This window comes from Mobula birostris, chromosome 27 (genome assembly GCF_030028105.1).
Source record: "Mobula birostris isolate sMobBir1 chromosome 27, sMobBir1.hap1, whole genome shotgun sequence".
NCBI classification, from domain to species: Eukaryota; Metazoa; Chordata; class Chondrichthyes; order Myliobatiformes; family Myliobatidae; genus Mobula; species Mobula birostris.
Genome location: NC_092396.1, coordinates 1,023,589 through 1,044,429, shown reverse-complemented (window position 1 = coordinate 1,044,429; position 20,841 = coordinate 1,023,589). Strand labels below are relative to the sequence as shown.

The 20,841-nt window shown below is 44.5% G+C and overlaps 1 protein-coding gene across 3 annotated transcripts in view; it reads right to left on the bottom strand.

Annotated features, from left to right (window-relative positions):
• Window positions 1–20,841, bottom strand: part of LOC140188554 (NAD kinase-like) — a 102,969-nt gene that overhangs the window by 70,931 nt on the left and 11,197 nt on the right. The window contains exons 1-2 of one of the 3 annotated variants that reach the window (XM_072244956.1): window positions 20,282–20,356; window positions 19,718–19,880 (exon numbers count right to left, since the gene is read on the bottom strand). The exons of 1 other annotated variant lie outside the window; for it this stretch is intronic. The gene's annotated coding sequence lies outside the window, so the exon portion shown is untranslated. Of the gene's footprint in view, window positions 1–19,717; window positions 19,881–20,281; window positions 20,358–20,841 lie in introns of those variants that run through there. One more of the 3 variants, XM_072244957.1, reaches the window with a different exon arrangement.

Genomic DNA, 20,841 nt, shown 5'->3' with positions numbered 1-20,841 from the left:
GACTGACAAACAACATAGTCATAGTCATACTTTATTGATCCCGGGGGAAATTGGTTTTCATTACAGTTGCACCATAAATAATAAATAGTAATAGAACCGTAAATAGTTAAACAGTAATATGTAAATTATGCCAGTAAATTATGAACTAAGTCCAGGACCAGCCTATTGGCTCAGGGTGTCTGACCTTCCAAGGGAGGAGTTGTAAAGTTTGATGGCCACAGGCAGGAATGACTTCCTATGATGCTCTGTGTTGCATCTCGGTGGAAAGAGTCTCTGGCTGAATGTACTCCTGTGCCCATCCAGTACATTATGTAGTGGATGGGAGACATTGACCAAGATGGCATGCAACTTGGACAGCATCCTCTTTTCAGACACCACCGTCAGAGAGTCCAGTTCCATCCCCACAACATCACTGGCCTTACGAATGAATTTGTTGATTCTGTTGGTGTCTGCTACCCTCAGCCTGCTGCCCTATCACACAACAGCAAACATGATAGCACTGGCCACCAGAGACTCGTAGAACATCCTCAGCATCGTCCGGCAGATGTTAAAGGACCTCAGTCTCCTCAGGAAACAGAGACGGCTCTGACCCTTCTTGTAGACAGCCTCAGTGTTCTTTGACCAGTCCAGTTTATTGTCAATTCGTATCCCCAGGTATTTGTAATCCTCCACCATGTGCACACTGACCCCCTGGATGGAAACAGGGGACACCGGTACCTTAGCTTTCCTCAGGTCTACCACCAGCTCCTTAGTCTTTTTCACATTAAGCTGCAGATAATTCTGCTCACACCATGTGCCAAAGTTTCCTGCCGTAGCCCTGTACTCAGCCTCATCTCCCTTGCTGATGCATCCAACTATGGCAGAGTCATCCGAAAACTTCTGAAGATGACAAGACTCTGTGCAACCAATGTGCAAATAAACAAAATAATACTGAGTCTTCAAAATCAAGTCCATAGGATGTGAGATCAGTTCAGTGGCGAGGCGGGTGAAGTTATCCACGTCAGTTCAAGAGCCTGATGGTTGGGCCTCATCAGCAATGGGGAAGTACACCCACCAGCAAAACTCCACAAGGTCAAGGTGGCTTAGGACAAGGGGAACTATGAGATGAGTGACGAGTTCTGGTCTTGACAGTAACACCCAGACCCTGAAGAACTAAGGACAAAAGTTGGTAGCTGGACAACAACAAACCCTTGTAAGAAATCAGTTCATTGCTAGAAGCTGTGATAATTAGATTACAAGGTCATCAGAGCTGCACTGCATGTTGTACCTGTGCTCAAGGTGGGTGAATGGCCTCCTAACTGCTGATCCTGTGCAAGTGACAGGCAACATAGACAGTTGAAATAAAAAAGAGGCATACAGCAGGTCAGGTAGCGTCTATGGAGGGGAATAAACAATCGACGTTTCAGGCTGAGACCCTTCATCAGGACTGGAAAGGAAGGTGATAGGTGAGACCAGATGAGGGGGAAGGTGAGTGGTGAAGGGGGGGAGAAGGGTGAGTTGGTAAAGGGCTGGAGAAGAAGAAATCTGAAAGGAGAGGAGAGTGGACCATAGGAGAAAGGGAAGGAGGAGAGGCACCAAAGGGAGATGATGGTTGTGAGAAGAGAAGAGGGAAGAATGGGAAGCCAGAATGGAAAATGGGAGAAGGGGGAGGGGGGCAAGAAATCGAAGCAGTTAGAAAAATCAATACTCATGCCGTTATGTTGGAGGCTACCTGGATGGAATATGAGGTTTTTCCCTGCGGCTTCATCATAGACAGACGCGTTAGAATTGGAACGGAGTGGAGTTTAAATGGTTGGCCACTGGGAAATCCTGTTTGTTGCGGACAGAACGGAAGTGCTTCCCAATCTGTGCCAAGTCTCCCTGAAGTTGATGAGGCCACACTGGGAGCACTGGATACAGCAGATGACTCCTTCACTCCCAGCACTTATCCCTCCAAGTGGCACAGTGCTCCACCTGCCCATTCAGCTCCTCCCTCACCTCCAGTCACGGCCTCAAACAGTGCTTGCAGGCAAGGCGCGTGAAGGTGTCAGAGTCATGTATCTGGTGTTCTCAGTTTTCTAGAATGACAAGGTGGGACTCTTCACCACACAATCTATCTCATTATGGCCTTGCATCTTACTACCTGCTTCACTACACTCGCTCTGCAGCTGTTAGACTTTATTCTGCATTCTGTGTTTGTTTTGACTTGTTCTATCTCAATGCACTGATGTGAAGAAGTGAACGGTATGAATGGTATGCAAAACAAAGTTTTTCTCTGAAGCTCAGTATACGTGATAAACATCCACACAGGACAACTGGTTCAGCATTGTTACATACCCCTTGCCCATCCTCTGGGTTTTATTCCCCCCTCCCCGCTTTCTTTCCCCCTGGGCCTCCTGTCCCATGATCCTCTCATATCCCTTTTGCCAATCACCTGTCCAGCTCTTGGCTCCATCCCTCCCCCTCCTGTCTTCTCCTACCATTTTGGATCTCCTTCTTCCCCTCCCACTTTCAAATCTCTTACTAGCTCTTCCTTCAGTTAGTCCCGACGAAGGGTCTCGGCCCGAAATGTCGACTGTACCTCTTCACCAGCAACTTTGATGTGTGTTGCTAGCATTGTTACATGTTGTGCAAGGCAGCCATTAACCACGTGATAGTGGATACAAGCAAGTCCCTAAATCAAAATTCAAAGCTCAAAGTCAATTTATTATTAATGTATAGATAAGTCACCATATACAAGCCTGAGATGCATTTTCTTGCAGGCATTCACAGTAAATACAAGGAGCACAATAAAATCAATGAAAAGACAATCAACCAGTGTGAAAAAGACAACAAACTATGCAAAGACAAAAAGAAAGAAATGACAGTAATAATATTAAACGGGCAATAAATATCAAGAACTTGAGATGAGGACGGTTTGAAAGTGAGTCCGTAGGTTGTGGGAACAGTTCAGTGACAGGGTAAGTGAAGTTGAGTGAAGTTATCCCCACTGGTTCAAGAGCCTGATCGTCGAGGGAATCAATGAAAAACTGCTCACAAACACAGACAGACAAGCAATGTGCAAAAGAAGACAAACTCTGCAAATACAAAAGAAACAAATAATGATAAATCAATAGAAAAATAATATTGGTATTTCATTCACTTAAAATTGTTCAATTAAAATGATTTCTAATTATTTCATTTAAAAACCTAAAAATTCAAATAAAACTGTGAAGCTCTGGTTAGAGCAGACTGGGAATATTGTGTTCAGCTCTGGTCGCCTCACTTAGAGGAAGAGTGAGAAAGAGAGGGTGCAGAGCAGACTTCCCACGATGTCGCCTGGATAGACAGCATGTCTTATGAGAACAGGCTGAGTGAGTTGGGGCTTTTCTCTTTGGAGAGCAGGAGGATGACAAGTGACTTGACAGTGATTGCTAACATAATTAGCGGCATAGATAGAGTAGATAGCCCGAGATTTTTTGCCAGGGCAGAAATAGCTGATACCAGGGGTTATAATTTTAAGGTGATTGGAGGAAAGTATAGGGGGTGTCAGAGGTATGTGTCTTTTATTTTAAAAAACACAAGAGTGTGATGGGTGCATGGATCACCCTGCTAGGGGTAGTAAAGGCAGATAAATTAGGGACATTTAATAATAACTATTTAAATTGTATGTTTCATACATTAAGATGCAGCCTCAAAGCGCTTTACATAGATTGTAAAGATAAATCAATAATAGTCATAAAAACACAAGACAAAATTAAAAATCACAAATAGACACGCATTATATAGAAAAAAATGTAACAGAATACCCAAATTATGCAAATGTAATCAACATCAACAGACATTAAGTAATCCTATAAGCAGACCAAATTTAAAAAGTAGTTTTTTTTTTTAAGAAGTGTTTTGAAACATTCCACAGTACTAGCCTAGCGCATCTCAGTCAGTGGAGTATTCCAGATTTTTGGTGCATGACAGCAAAAGGCCACATCACCAGTTCTTATATGCTTGTTCCGGGAACACTAAACAAACCAGTATTCGCAGATCTAAGATTACAATTAGGGATGTAAGGGGATAACTCTCCAAAATATACAGAGGAGCTAGATTATTCAGATACTCCTCTACAATTTTAAAATTGATCCTAAAGGACACAGGCAGTCAATGTAATGATGCCAAATCCAGTGAAATGTGCTCAGATTGTTTTTTTTAAAAGATTCTTGTTACTGCATTTTGAAAAAGCTGCAGCCAATTTATATCTTTCTCAGGCAGTGCTGAAAAGAGCGCATTACAGTAGTCTAATTGGCTAAAAACAGAAATGTGTGTCAATTTTTTTGCATTTTAAAAGACTCAGACACATGGATGTTAGAAAAGTGGAGGGCTATGCAGGAGGGAAGGGTTAGATTGATCTTAAGACTAAGTTTAAGACCTGCGATTGAGGGAAGTACAGTTCCCATACCAGGCAGTGATGCAGCCAGTCAGGATGCTCTCAATTGTGCCCCTGTAGGAAGTTCTTAGGATCTGGGGGCCCATACCAAACTTCCTCAACTGTCTGAGGTGAAAGAGGTGCTGTTATGCCTTTTTCACCACACAGCCGGTATGTAAAGACCACGTGAGATCCTCAGTGATGTTTATGCTGAGGAACTTAAAGCTGTTCACCCTCTCAACCCCAGATCCATTGTTGTCAATAGGGATTAGCCTATCTCCATTCCTCCTGTAGTCCACAACCAGCTCCTTTGTTTTTGCAACTTTGAGGGAGAAGTTGTTTTCTTGACACCACTGTGTCAGGGTGATGACTTCTTCTTTGTAGGCTGCTCATTATTATTTGTGATTAGGCCAACCAATGTAGTGTCTTCAGCAAATTTAATTAGCAGATTGGAGCTGTAGTTGGCGACATAGTCATGGGTGTACAGAGAGTAAAGGAGGGGGCTTGAGGTCCACATTAAAATAAAACAGCTTACTGTCAGGGACTACAAGTACCAATCTCTAAAGCAGGAGCAACAATAAACTCTATTGATAATACATTTTAGACAGTTACTTCCCAGGAAGCTTCGGTACCAGCTGCAGCCTCACCACTCCCACAAATCTGTTACTTGGTTGAACAGAGAAAGACAAAAAGGGGAAGTGCCCACTCTATCACCTGGTTTGTGCAGTGGAAAGATCAGTATGGCAAACCAACGCATACCAGGCCCCTTACCACCCAGAATCATGAACATACCCCCATTCCTCATCACCACGTAGCTGTAAATTACCCGTTCCTTACAATGAGCTGCTAATATCAGCAATCTCAAAGCTCCTCTTGGCAAAGAAAAAAACTCGGTACAATAACTAGTAGATATTTTGAGACCAGATTGGAAAACATAAGCTTGGTCGAATCTAGAAGCTCAGCACATCTGCTACCCACCCTCAAATTCTTTTGAGAACAAACCTCCCAGCAAAGCAAAACCAGCTGAGTACATGACAGAACAGATGTGTTAGAGAAGTCCCACAGGCGATTTTTGGATTACGATGTACAGAAACAGGTTTGATATCGGGCAGGTTTTACCATCGCCATAAACCTCTTCAACAGCATTGCTGGCTCCAAGAGGGAGCCCAGGTTTGTATTCTAGTGCAGTTAATCTGTGGCAGGAATCCTTTTGAAGAGGTAGTTGCCCCAGAGGAGTAGTCAGGCTTAGAGTGATACCACCGACTTGATTTGATTTATCAAACACAATCTGAATTGGCTGAAGTTTAATCACCCTGTCTGTCACCACCCTCAGACCACATGGTTCTGCTGACTAGGGAGTGTCTGATCACATCACACAAACTGAGGCTGCTGGAAGGACTAGTAACACAGGACAAACCAAGACTAAAACTGACAAGACCACATAATTATAACATATAGTTACAACAGTGCAAAGCAATACTGTAACTTGGTAAAGAGCAGACCATGGGCACGGTAAAAAAAGTCTTAAAGTCCCGATAGCCTCATCATCTCACACAGACGGTAGAAGGGAGAAACTCTCCCTGCCATGAACCTCCAAGCGCCACAAACTTGCCGATGCAGCGCCATTGGAAGCACCCGACCACAGCGGACTCCAAGTCCGTCCAAAAACTTCGAGCCTCCAACCAGCCCTCTGACACTGAGCACCGAGCACCATCCTCTGCCGAGCGCTTCAACCCCGCCCCGGCCGCTGAGCAACAAGCAAAGCCGAGGACTCGGGGCCTTCCCCTCCGGAGATTCTGGATCACACAGTAGCAGCAGCAGCGAAGCAGGCATTTCAGAAGTTTCACCAGATGTTCCTCCGTGCTCTCACGTCCGTCTCCATCAAATCAGGATTGTGCACGGCACCCTACTTAGCAGATAACAGACATCACCACTGGAGTGACCGCTGCGAGCTGCGTCGCACTGCCATTTGATAAAGTGAAGCACAATAAGTTATTTGAAATATTACAGGAAACTCTAGATCTAGATTCGAAAGACCTCCGCCTAATCAGAAATCTGTACTGGGAACAAACTGCTGCTGTAAGAATAGGTGGAGAAGTGAGTCAGTTTACGAAAATCAAGAGAGGCGTTAGACAAGGGTGTGTTTTCTCCCCTGATTTATTTAATGCATACAGTGAAACAATATTACAAAAAATAAGAGGCATCTTGGGAACCAAAGTTGGCGGTGAAAACATCAATAATTTCAGATATGCAGATGACACTGTGTTAACTGCAAGTACGGAGGAAGAACTACAAAACTTAATTGATATAATTGCTGAAGAAAGTGCAAAAATGGGTCTATCTATCAATTGCAAAAAGACAGAATGTATGGTGATATCCAAGAAAGAAGGAGAATCCTATCTGCAGGCTGAGAATAAACGGGGAAGACATAAAACAAGTACAGAACTTTTGCTACTTAGGAAGCTGGGTGACAGATGGCAGGTGCAACTTGGACATCAAAAGAAGAATAGGGATGACAAAAGACACCTTTACGAGAATGAAGAGTATACTGACCAATACTAAACTAGGCATGACAACCCGCCTCAGAGTACCGAAATGTTACGTTTATCCAGTTATGTTATATGGCTCAGAATATTGGAACAATATCTAGCACGAGGAAACGAATTGAAGCAGCAGAGAATGTTATGATGAGGTTGTATAAGACATCGGTGAGGCCGAATCTGGAGTATTGTGTTCAGTTTTGGTCACCAAATTACAGGAAGGATATAAATAAGGTTGAAAGAGTGCAGAGAAGGTTTACAAGGGTGTTGCCAGGACTTGAGAAACTCAATTACAGAGAAAGGTTGAATAGGTTGGGACTTTATTCCCTGGAGCGTAGAAGAATGAGGGGAGATTTGATAGAGGTATATAAAATTATGATGGGTATAGATAGAGTGAATGCAAGCAGGCTTTTTCCACTGAGGCAAGGGGAGAAAAAAACCAGAGGACATGGGTTAAGGGTGACGGGAGAAAAGTTTAAAGGGAACATTAGGGGGGGCTTCTTCACACAGAGAGTGGTGGGAGTATGGAATGAGCTGCCAGATGAGGTAGTAAATGCGGGTTCTTTATTAACATTTAAGAATAAATTGGACAGATACATGGATGGGAGGTGTATGGAGGGATATGGTCTGTGTGCAGGTCAGTGGGACTAGGCAGAAAATGGTTCGGCACAGCCAAGAAGGGCCAAAGGGCCTGTTTCTGTGCTGTAGTTTCTACGGTTCTATGGTTCTATGTGGTTTTGGAGGAGGATGCAAAGAATATCATGGACAAAACGAATATCTAACGAGGATGTCATGAACAGAGCAAACACAAAAAGGGAAATAATGTATGAGATCATGAAAAGGCAACGTAACTTCATTGGACATGTGATTAGGAAAGAGGAGTTAGAGTGCACTGTAATTATGGGAAAGATTGAAGGGAAGAAAGCAAGAGGAAGACAAAGACAAATGATGATGGAGACAGCAGCCAGAGAACTGGAAATGAATACCAATGAATTGATCCGCTTGACCCGAAACAGGAGTGTGGGGGCCATGGCAGTCAGAGCTCAGGCTGGGCACGGTACCTGATGATGACGATGATGAACATTACCTTGCAGCTCTTGAATTGAATTGAATTGACTTTATTCCTTACATACTTCACATACATGAGGAGAAAAAATCTTTACGTTATGTCTCCGTCTGAAACAAAGGAGTTTCTTGTAGGCTGCCCAAACACTCTGCAGGTGGCAACACAGAGATCTCTCAATCCAGCAGAGAGGTCTGAATTTAACTAGGGTTAAAGGGAAAGGACAGGTGTGGCATCATCTGTGCCCGGAACTATGAACCTATGAGCTACCAGTGCTGCAGTTCTTGTAGTAACTGGTAACTCACAGGTTCACAGTTAAAGGAGAGTTTCTTTGAGGACAGGGTCACTTTGCTCTCTGCTTACTCTATCATTCGACACTCCTGATGCAAATGGCCCAAATTTGGGCTATTATAGAAACATAGAAACATAGAAAATAGGTGTGGGAGTAGGCCATTTGGCCCTTCGGGCCTGCACCGCCATTCAGTGTGATCATGGCTGATCATCCAACTCAGAACCCTTTAGCCACAAGGGCCATATCTAACTCCCTCTTAAATATAGCCAATGAACTGGCCGCAACTGTTTCCTGTGGCAGAGAATTCCACAGATTCACCACTCTCTGTGTGGAGAAGTTTTTCCTCATCTCGGTCCTAAAAGGCTTCCCCTTTATCCTCAAACTGTGACCCCTCATTCTGGACTTCCCCAACATCGGGAACAATCTTCCTGCATCTAGCCTGTCCAATCCCTTTAGGATTTTATATGTTTCAATCAGATCCCCCCTCAATCTTCTAAATTCCAACGAGTATAAGCCTAGTTCATCCAGTCTTTCACCATATGAAAGTCCTGCCATCCCAGGAATCAATCTGGTGAACCTTCTTTGTACTCCCTCTATGGCAAGAATGTCTTTCCTCAGATTAAGGGACCAAAACTGCACACAATACTCCAGGTGTGGTCTCACCAAGGCCTTGTACAACTGCAGTAGTACCTCCCTGCTCCTGTACTCGAATCCTCTTGCTCCCAATGCCAGCATACCATTTGCCTTTTTCACCGCCTGCTGTACCTACACGCCCACTTTCAAAGACTGGTGTATAAACATCATTCCTCTGGGGCCAAAGTGTAAGACACAGTACATATAGTCACACATTGCGCATATATTTACAATTCAGCACATACAATTATGGTTTGCTTGCACTGTTGTAACTATATGTTATAATTATGTGGTTTTTGTCAGTTTTTCAGTCTTGGTCTGTCCTGTGTTTCTGTGATATCGCACCGGAGGAATATTGTATCATTTCTTAATGCATACATTACTAAATGACAATAAAAGAGGGCTGTGTCCTCATAATCTAATCTAATACAAGCACAAAATAATATTAGCACAAACATTAGTGGCATGGCCTGAAGATTGACAACTATTGTTAGCAGAATTTCAGATGGTGATAAGTAATAGATCAGCTGATTAAGCAGTGTCGCAATAACAACCTTGCACTCAAAGTCAGTAAAACCGAGGAATTAATTGTGGATTTCAGAAAGGGGAAGTCAAGGGAACACACATCAGTTCTCCTGAGGTATCAGAAGTGGAAAGAGTGAGCAGTTTCAAGTTCCTGGGTGCCAGCATTTCACAGGATCTATCTTGGACAACTGGACTGATCTGGATTCTGATCTCAAAAATGATCAGAGGCAGACAATGAGTAGACAGCCACTCGTTAGAGGTTAGAGTTTTTAGTGTTCCACCAACATTCACCAGCAACTTTGATGTGTGTTGCTTCTAAAGATCTCACCTTTTCAGTCATTTCTGACGAGACAACCTTCACACCTGGGGAATCTGACCTGCCTCCATTGTTAGCATACACGAGGAAATCTGCAGATGCTGGAATTTCAAGCAACACACAAAAAACTTGCTGGTGAATGCAGTAGGCCAGGCAGCATCTCTAGGAAGAGGTGCAGTCGACGTTTCGGGCCGAGACCCTTCGTCAGAACTCATTGTTAGCATACTCCTTTTCCATGAGAGACCGGAGAAGGGACCCACCCCCCACACAGCACCCGCACAGCACCCGCGGAAAAGCATAAAACGTAGGCTGCCCACCATGACAACAGTCACAGAGGAGAAAAAGGCACAACTGGTCCACTGCAGCACCCATGCTCCACACAAGCCTCTCCCAATCCTTCACAATTCCGATAGAACTGCCAATTCACTCACTGGATTTTTTTTGTTTTTTTCTCTGTAAACTCTAGAGACTATTATGCAGGAATGCTGAAATCCCGGGAGTTCAGCAGTTTCTGAGATACTCAAACCACTCCATCTGGCACCAAATATCATTCAATCGTTCCTTCCCCATTCTGCTGTTTGGTCTGAAAAATAAATGAACCTCTTGACCATGACAGATGACCAAGGGCCCTGCTCCTCAGCACAGAGTGGAAAGGATTATAGCACTTTGGTTGAACAAACTCAAAGACCACACTGGCCTGCAGCAGACAGGACATGAGATGGAGATGTTTCAAGTCTTCATAAACAGACACAAGCACAAAAGGGAGTCATCATATCTGTCAATTCAGTATGTTCAAATTACAATTTGAAGTTCTTTAATCTCCCAGAAACACAAAGAACATTCTTTTTCTAGTCCAGAGAAAGGCAAGGCACCTGTGTATGAAGAGTTTTACATAGTTTCTTAATAAGAACTGATTCTTTCTCCACTGAGGGCAAAGACAAGAAGTTTTGGAACGTCTATGAAAAGATGTGCTGACATTGGAGAGGATCCAGAGGAAGCTCATGAAAATGATTCCAAGAATGAAAGGGTTACCGTACCAGTAGTGTTTGATGGCTTTGGGTCCGTACTCAAAGTTCAAAGTTCAGGGTAAATTTAGTGACAAAGTACAAATACGTCACTATTTACAACCCTGAGATTCATTTTCTTGCAGACATTCACAGTATATACAAAGAAACACAATAGAATCAATGAAAGACCGCACCCAACAAGACTGACAACCAAAGACAACTGTGCAAACACAAAAAGAGAAAAATAATAAATATTATTATTAATAAATAAATAAGCTAATAATATCGAGAACACCGGATGAAGAGTCCTTGAAAGTGAGGCTATAGTTCAGTGCTGAGGTGAATGAAGTTGAATGAAGTTATCCCCTCTGGTTCCAGGGTTGAGGGGTAATAACTGTTCCTGAACCTGGTGGTGTGGGTCCTGAGATCCTATACTTTCCTCCTGATGGCTCTAGCAAGAAGACAGCACATCCTGGGTGGTGACGGGGGTCCCTGATGATGGATGCTGCTTTCCTGCGACAGCACTCCACGTGGACGTGTTCAAAGGTGGAGAGGGCTTTACCTGTGATGGACAGGGCTGTATCCTCTACTTTTTGTAGAATTTTCCATTCCAGAGCTTTGCTGTTTCTATACCAGGCAGTGACGCACCTCATCAATACTCTCCATCTGTCAGTACCTCAGCTGAACTTTGTCTTTTTCTGTGTTTTCCCCCTAGCCGTCAGTCTGTGGTTTTGTATTGCCATGTGCTCTTGTTTGTTTTCATGCCCCATGTGCTCCTGTCCCTGCTCCTGCTCTACTCCGGCCCCTGTATTACTGAGTACCCTGCCTCTCACCTGTTTCTCATTATTACCTGTTTTGCTGCCACTTCTATCTCATTGTGCTCCACCTATCATCTGCCTCTCTGTCTATTGCTCAGTGTATTTCAGTCCTGTGTTCTCACCTGTTTGTTGCCAGATTATGCCAGTGAGTTTTCCTGAGCCTTTCTGGCATTTGTATCTGTACTCTGTCCGTCTGAATATCAACTCTGCCTGTTTCCTGATTCTGGTTTTTGGATTTCTCTGGATGTTTTGATCTCTGCCTGAACTTTGACGCCGACTTTGTTTGCACCTCAGGATTTGTTACTCAATTAATATCACTGTGTGCACAGTACTGGGTCTGCAATTAGATCCTTGCTTCAATGCCCTGATGCCATCGCACATTTATAGATGTTTGTCAAAGTTTTAGATGGCATGTCAAATCTTGGCAAACTTCTAAGGAAGAAGAGGTGCTGCTGTGCTTTCTTTGTAATGGCACGGATGTGTTGGGCCCAGGACACGTCCTCTGAAATGGTAAAACCGAGGAATTTAAAGTTGCTGACCCTCTCTGCATCTAACCTCCCGATGAGGTTTGGCTCATGGATCTCCAGTTTCTTCCTCCTGAAATCAATAATCAGCTTCTTGGTCTTGCTAACATTCAGAGAGAGGATACCACTGTAGCATCACTCAGTCAGATTTTCAATCTCCTTCCTATTTGGCTAGAGTTTAAAAGAATGAGGGGGGATCTCAAGGAAACCTACCATATATTGAGAACTGAGGACATAATTACAAGGGCTGGTTAACAAAACCCAAGCTGGGGAGGGAATCGGTTTCAGTTCTCCATCTGGAACTTTGTTACTTGAGGTGATTGGAGGTGGCAGGTACTTTTTGAACAACTGAATGCTGTGTAGAATGAGCATAGAGTTGGGGTCTGATTATATTGAAAGGCAGGGTAGGTGGCCAAATACTGTTCTAAAAAAACAAAAGATTATAAATATGCTGGAAATCCAGAGGAACACACACAAAATGCTGGAGGAATTCAGCAGGTCAGGCAGCATCTATGAAGGTGTATACTGTAATCAGTTGATGCTTCAGCCCAAGACCTTTCATCAGGACTCAAGAAATATTGTACATGCTTTGTGATCTACACGAGCAGTCATTTCCATTTTCCATTCAAGGTCTGATGACTTTTTTAAGATGTGAGAAAGGACTGGTGTATGGCAGGAAAACCCGTATGCGACAAGGGGAACTCCTGCTAAATCAGAATCCAGCAAGACCATAGGATGGCCATCATACCATAAGACATTCAGAAGCAGAATTAGGCCATTTGGCCCATCAAGTCTGCTCTGCTTCCCATCACAGCTGATTTATTATCCCTCTCAAACCCATTCTCCTGCCTCCTCCCCATAACCTTAGGAACCCATCAACCTCTGCTTTAAATATACCCATTGACTTGAGCTCTACAGCAGTGATATAATCACTGCTTATCTGTACCAGGCCACGGCACTGTTCCACACAACCCTTCAGCTGTACAAAATGTACCTGCCACCTCTGATTAGCTCATATCTTAAGAGAAAAGGACGAACAAGCTGGGGCTTTTCTCTTTGGAGTGGAGGAGGGTGAAAGGTGACTTGATAAATGTGTATATGATGATAAGTGTTATAAATTGAGAGAATAGCCAGGGTTTGTCACAGGTTGGAAATAGCTAATATGAAAGGATAAAATTTTAAATGATTGAAGGACAGTATAGGGAGGACGTCAGAGCTAAGTTCTTTACACAGAGAGAGGGTGTGTGGAACACCCTGCCAGGAATGGTGGCAGGGGCAGATGCTTTAGAGACATTTAAGAGACTCTTGGATAGGCACATAAATGAAAGAAAAAATAGTTTATAAAAGGGGCCGAAGGGCCTGTGGTGTTCTAGAGTGTTCTATGTTGTACACACCTCCAACACAACTGCATATCTCAGACAGGACTGCAGAGGGACGTCAGTGGATGTGCGAATGAATCCACCACAGAACAAGTCCCTGTGATTAGAATGCCTGAGTCTGTCTAATGTACACCCTCCCTGTTTATGATATACCTTTAGAACGTCACCAAAGACACTCACAAATCTCTACATAGAGGGCATTCTAACTGGTTGCATCACTGTCTGGCACGGAGGGGCCACTGCACAGGATCGGAGAAAACTGCAGAAAGTTGTAAATTTAGCCAGCTCCATCATGGAGACTAGCCTCCCCAGCATCGAGAATCGAGAACACCTTCAAAGGTCAATGCCTCAAAAAGACGGTATCCATCATTATGGAACCCATCACACAGGACATACCCTCTTCTCACTGCTACCATCAAGGGGGAGGTAGAGGAGTCTGAAGTCACACACTCAATGATTCAGGAACAGCTTCTTCCCCTCTGCCATCAGATTTCTGAATGGGAAATGAACCCATGAACACTACCTCACTAGTTTTTCTATTTTTGCTCTGTTTATGTACTACTTGTCTAATTTTTAAAATGTTATAATTTTATTATGCATTGCACTGTACTGCCGTCACAAAACAACATATTTCATGCCAGTGATATTAAACTTGACTCTGATTCTTTCAATCTATTGTCATTTCAGGGAGAGACGGGGTTAGGAGTGGTTTATGTTAAGGACACAGCGATGATAAAGCATTTGCAACTGTGGAAAAACCCAGGTTATATCAGCACTGTCCCACACCCTCTGAATCAGCATCTCGTTCCCTCAGTCCACAACTTTCCACACACTTCCTGGTTGGAACCATCACACACAAGACAGCTACGAAAAGCCCTCTGTCCAGTGCAGCTACAAAAAGCCCTCTGTCCCAGTGCTGCTGTGCTTTATATACTGCTCTCAAGACATTTAACCTTCCCTTATCAGCGGAAGGCTCAGAGGGCAAGGACAGCATTCCGCAGGCTGAAAGGAGTTCACATTCCCTGAACACAATCACCCCACCAATACAATCGTACCTGCCAAGGCCAAACTCTGAATTCCTCCCTAACCCTTTAGCCCTCCCCCCTCCTTTGGAGATCTCACTTTAATGAAGCTGTTAGTCCCTGGTCCGAAGGGAGGTTACTGCCATCAGGGAGGTGGTACAGGAGCATGAAGACACACACTCAATGTATTAGGATCAGCTCCTTCCCTTCCTCCATCAGATTTCTGAGCTGGCCATGAGCACCACTTCACTATTTTGCATGACTTATAATTATTATACTACTTATATAATTTATAGTATACTTATGTATTGCTCTGTACTGCTGCCACAGAACAACAAATTTCATGACAAATCAGTGATAATAAACCTGATTCCGATTCAAGGGCTAACATTACCATACGGGGCAGCACAGCAGTGAGGTGGTTAGCACTTGATTACCACTGTCTCCACTTGGACCACAGGCTGACGTAACTACAAACTGCGTTGCTTTAAAATTCCCACCGAGGGCCGGCTGGTGGTGCAATGACATCGGCGCCGGACCCGGGAGCGGAGGTTCCCGGGTTCGAACCCAATCGGGTCTGCTCCCGAGTACGCTTTCCATCCGTGCCGGGTTGAGTGTTGAGATCGCAACTCGACCTCGTAAAATAAAGGGAAAATACTGTGAAAATGTCTGTGTGAGGAGTGGTGCGCCACACAGTCTCTCTCTCTCACTCCGCGCCTTGTAAAAAGCCATGAAAAAGACATCATCACGGACGCACACACGGACACGCCAAACAAAAAAAATTCCCATCGAAGTGGATACCCCCCTTGGACTGCAGGCCAACATCACTACAAACTGCGTTGCTTTAAAACATCCAGTGAAGTAGATACCCTACCTAGATTGCAGGCTGATATCTCTGCAAACTGCACTCTGCTAAAACTTTATTCCGATATCAGGGCCGATTAACATTTAGTTTCACATGTAGGGGTCAGAAATTTTTGGTTTTGGGCTTTCAAGGCACTTTTACAACTCAGCATTCAGCCTCTAAAACTGGAAAGGGGAAAACCAGACCTTCTAGAAATCTGGTTTAAGAGATGGGTAGAAAGTGAATGGAAAAACTTGAAACACAGTTGATCCATAAATCAAGGCAGTTGAGGAGGAGGAAGCAGTCTTGTATGTCTATTACACTCTCCATGGCTCTGGACATCTGATGAAGCACCTCATATGTACTGTATACTTCTGTAATAGAGAAAAAACAGTAGCCAAAACTTTACCAAACAGAGAAAATGTGTTTTGTGCCCGAAGGATAAATATTCAGCCGGGGGCAATAGGACCATAAGACATCGGAGCAGAATTAGTCCATATGGCCCTTCGAGTCTGCTCCATCATCTGATCATGTCTGATTTACTAACCCTCTCAAACCCATTAACCTGCTCTCTCCCTGTAACTGTTGACACCCTGACTAATCAAGAACCTATCAACCCCCACTTTCAATGACTTGGCCTCCACAGTCATCCTTTTGACAATGAATTCCACAGATTCACAACCCTCTCCTCACCCCTGTTCTAAATGGAAACGCCTCTGTTCTGAGGCTGTGCCCTTTGGTCCAAGACTCCCCTGCTACAGGAAACATCTTCTCTACATCCAATCAAACCAGACCTTTCAATATACAATAGGTTTCAATGAGATCCTTCCCTATTCTTCTAAACTCCAATGAGTACAGGCCCAGAGCCATCAAATGCTCCATATATATTAACCCTTTCATTCCTGGGATCATTCTGGTGAACCTCCCTTGAACCCTCTCCACTGCCAGCACATCTTTTCATAGATAAGGGGTCAAAACTGCTCACAATACTGCAATACTCCAACTACTCACAAAATACTTGTAAGAGCCTACTTTTTAAATTTGACCTATCTATAGGATTACTTACAAAACCCCTTGGTTTCCTTGGCTACGTAAATCTAAGGGAGACACACTCCAGTCCCGCCAGACCCGTGAGATTGAGACCGCTCTCCCTCCCCAAACTCTGGTTTGTGTGCATGCTGTGTAATTTGCTACAAATTAGTGCCACAAAATAACAGGACAGTACATTGCATACAATTAAAGGAATTATATTTATGAATCTTAACCTAACTAAAGGGTTAGTAAAGAAAAACAAAAAGAAAAGGGCCCATTTTAATTAAACAGCCAAATGTGCAAGTTGGAGCTCAACATTTCACCGACAGTCACTAATCCTCAATCCATCTCAGCATCTGGCTTCATCAAATCACGTTCCCATAACAGGTTGAACCCTACGACCTGCTCTCTCCAGCGTCTACCCTCTTCACCTCCCACTGAACAAAAGCCTCAAGATCAACCTCAGTGTCCCAAAGCAAAAAAACCTCTCTCCAGTTCCACCATCCTAATTGGATGGCATGCATTCCTCATCATCCCTTATCTTCAACAATAACCCAAACAGGCTGGAAGCAGAGCAGACTGCTCTTACAGAGCTGCTAAACGGAATATCAACAGTATAACAGTAAAAATGTGAACCAGGGCATTACACTCTCCCCCCACCAAAAATAGTCATGTCCTCATGACTTTGAAATAATTTGTCATCTCGTCATTAATAACACCATTTTCAAAGGAATCTCGTGATGTCAGAACCTTCAATCCATTTGTAAATGGTATATCTGACTAGGGGGATAGTCGCGACCCTCTATTCCCCCAGTCGGTGCGACATAGGCCAGCCTATCAGGGGGTCTCCTGACTCTGAGACCTTCTTATCCCATCATCTACTTCTCCGGTTTCAGACACTTCTTGGGAAACTTCTGGTCTACATGGCAAGGCCTCCCCCCGTCTATTACTTGTGCCTTCCAGCAACTCAGAGCCCCCTGTCACTTGGCTGAGCTCAGCTTCATTCCCAGTTACTTTGGAGCCCAGTCTACCTTCATCGTCCATCCATAAGCCTGCCTGACCCCCCATTTCACTTGCCTCAGCGTGAGAAGGGTTGGGGATCTCTTCCTCAATTATTGGGGAGTTAGCAAAGGGCAGCATATACCACACCCCCATTTCTTCATCCTCCGAGTCTGCATCACATTCAGGGGTGGGGTCTGGTCTAATCCTTCCCACTGTTGGTCCTTCAGTCCCCCCAGGTCACTGCAGAATCCTCTTACTAGGTGTAGGGTCCAGGTCAGGCTCTAGATCAGCACACACCTCTTGTCCCACACGTAAGATGTTGTTCCGATGGAGAGTCTTGACAGGCCCATTGCCATCCTCTGATTTCACCCAGAGAACTGGTACCTTTGGCATCTGACTCTCCACCACACAGGGTGTAGCTGCCCAGCGGCCAGTCAACTTATGCTTTCCAGGTAGCCCCAAGTTCCTTATGAGGACTTGGTCTCCAGGCACGAGGTGGGAGAACCTGAGGGTGGCCGGGGGGGCTACATAACCATTGACTTTAGTTCGGCATTCAATACTGCGATCCCCTCCAAGCTGATCGTCAAACTTCGCCAGCTTGGTATCAGCTCATCCCTCTGCAATTGAACCTTGGACTTTCTGACTAACAGGCCCCAATCAGTTAAGTTAGACAACCTCTCCTCCTTCACTTTCACCCTGAACACCTGTGACCCTGCTGAACCTCACATCACTGCGCTAAGCCGTATTGCACCCATATTGTACTGTCTCAGTACTTTTATATTCGTGTACTGAATCTCTTGGGCTGGGGATCACCCCGCAGGTGATAAGGCATAGTCCTCGGCTTCTTGACTCCAAGCACACTTAGTAACTCATGTATGAGCCTACTCTCGAAATCTCATCCCTGATCACTATGTATCCACCTGGCGAAGCCATACTTCTCCCATAACACTTGGCCACGGTGGACGCCCTCTGATCCTTGGTAAGGAAGGCCTCTGCATATCTGGTGTAGTGATCCGTAATAACGAAGACATTTGCCGTGTTGCTGGCATCGGGTTCTAGCGACAGGAAATCCATACGCACCAGGTCAAGGGGCCCCGCACCCTGCAAATGGGATAACGGAGCAGCCCTCGTAGCCAGCGTCTTACTCCGGATGCACGACTTACAGTATCTTGAGGAGACTAAGGTCCTTTAACATCTGCTGGACGATGCTGAGGATATTCTACGAGTCTGTGGTGACCAGTGCTATCATGTTTGCTGTTGTGTGCTGGGGCAGCAGGCTGAGGGTAATAGACACCAACAGAATCAACAAACTCATTCATAAGGCCAGTGATGTTGTGGGGATGGAACTGGACTCTCTGACGGTGGTGTCTGAAAAGAGGATGCTGTCCAAGTTGCATGCCATCTTGGACAATGTCTCCCATCCACTACATAATGTACTGGGTGGGCACAGGAGTACATTCAGCCAGAGACTCATTCCACCGAGATGCAGCACAGAGCGTCATAGGAAGTCATTCCTGCCTGTGGCCATCAAACTTTACAACTCCTCCCTTGGAGGATCAGACACCTTTAGCTGATAGGCTGGTCCTGGACTTATTTCATAGTTTACTGGCATAATTTACATATTACTATTTAACTATTTACGGTTTTATTACTATTTATTATTTACGGTGCAACTGTAACAAAAACCAATTTCCCCCGGGATCAATAAAGTCTGACTATGACTATGAAATCAATCTGCATATCTGCCCAGAAACAAAATGTATGTCAATAGGCACAGGCAGAGTGGAAGCGGGAATGGACGCCAAAGTCCCACCCATTATCTGCAGTGCTAATGGATACAGGGAAGGGTCAGCTCTTCAAGATCCATGGTTGTTTATTGTCATTCGTCAGTACACAAGTGTAAAGGAGAATGAAATGATTGTTACTCCAGATCCAATGCAGCACAAAAGATAAAGAACACAATAACTTAATACATACAATTACCTTATACAGGTAGATTGATTGTATGTCCATAAAGTGACGCTAGACACAGGAGTGCCTGTACACAAGGTGACTGGTAGGAAGTGATACGGTAGTGGTGGTTGAGGGTCCTGTGATTAGGCTAGTGGCATGCTTGGCAGTGTGATTTAACGGGCCAGAAGTGCCCGTTCTGTGCTGTATCTCTAAACAATTAGTAATAACTAAATCAGCTCAATTCATAGAAAAATACAGCCTGGGAACAGGCCATTCGGCCCAACATTCCCATACTGAGATAGTCTCATTTCCCAATGTTGACCGTATCGCTCTGAACTCTTCCAATCTGTAAACTAAACCAAATGCTTTTTAAATGTTACTGTACCCACCTCTATTACCTTTTCTGGCAGCTTCCCCATACCGAGCGCCCTCTTTGTGAAGCTCCAGCATGGACTGTCCCAAGCACGGTTACGAAAGGAGGAGGGTCGGACATGGGACTAGCAACCCCAGCACTGAAAGCCCAGAGCTACAAAAGCTCCAAAGGCCTCATTTCTGGAAGAGGTAGGACAGAAGATGGGATATACATGAGGACAACTTGAAGAACTGGCCCAGGACAAAGAACTCTGGCAAGCTGCTGTCCCAGCAGGCTTAACTGAGTAAGTCTGTATAAAGTTGCCCCTCAGGTCTCCTTTAAATTCTAATGCCCACCGCCCTCCCCACCCCCACCACCTTAAAACCATTCCTTCAGTATTTGGTTCCCTCTCCTTGAGAAGAAGGCCGAGTATTCACCCTATCCATGTTTCTTGGGATTTTATATACCATTATAAAGTTATCCCTCGGTCTCCTACACTCCAAGGAATGAAGTCCCAGCCTGCGCACCTCTCCCTCAAGTACTTACAACATGCTTGTAACAGAAAACAACCTGGATCCAATAAGGTGGATAAGATACTCACAGAGTATGCAGAGATGAAGCAGCAAGATCAGACTCTGCTCTGGAACATGGGACTAGGGCACACTGCAGTGAACTCACTGACGGGACTAGGGCACATTACACTGAAAGTACTCGGGAAAGTTGCACAAGGCCAGTAGTTGCTTGCACAACAGTGAGGGACAATTTGAAACCCTGAAATTTGAATGACTGAAACTGATCTATGAAATAATGACTACAGGAGCTTTCAAACTTCCTTTGCGAGAGGCATTTCTGAAAGCTGGATCTGAGAGGATTATCTGATTCCTGCTTTACCAGTGCCATTCCAGGAGCATGGGGTCAAAGTTCCAAATACAGATTTACAATGAAGGGAGCAGGTGAACCAGTACCCTTTATGACAGCTTCACCAAGATGATAGCCAGTGTCCTCCTTCAGCCCCACTCACCTGCTCTGTCACCCCATCCCTGCATCCTATTATTACCCGGAAATTTACCTAACTCCTTGGATAAACCCAGTGACTCTGCCTATTCAATCCTCCAGGCTTGGGCACAAATTCCTCCTCATCTCAGAGCAAAATGGTCTAAC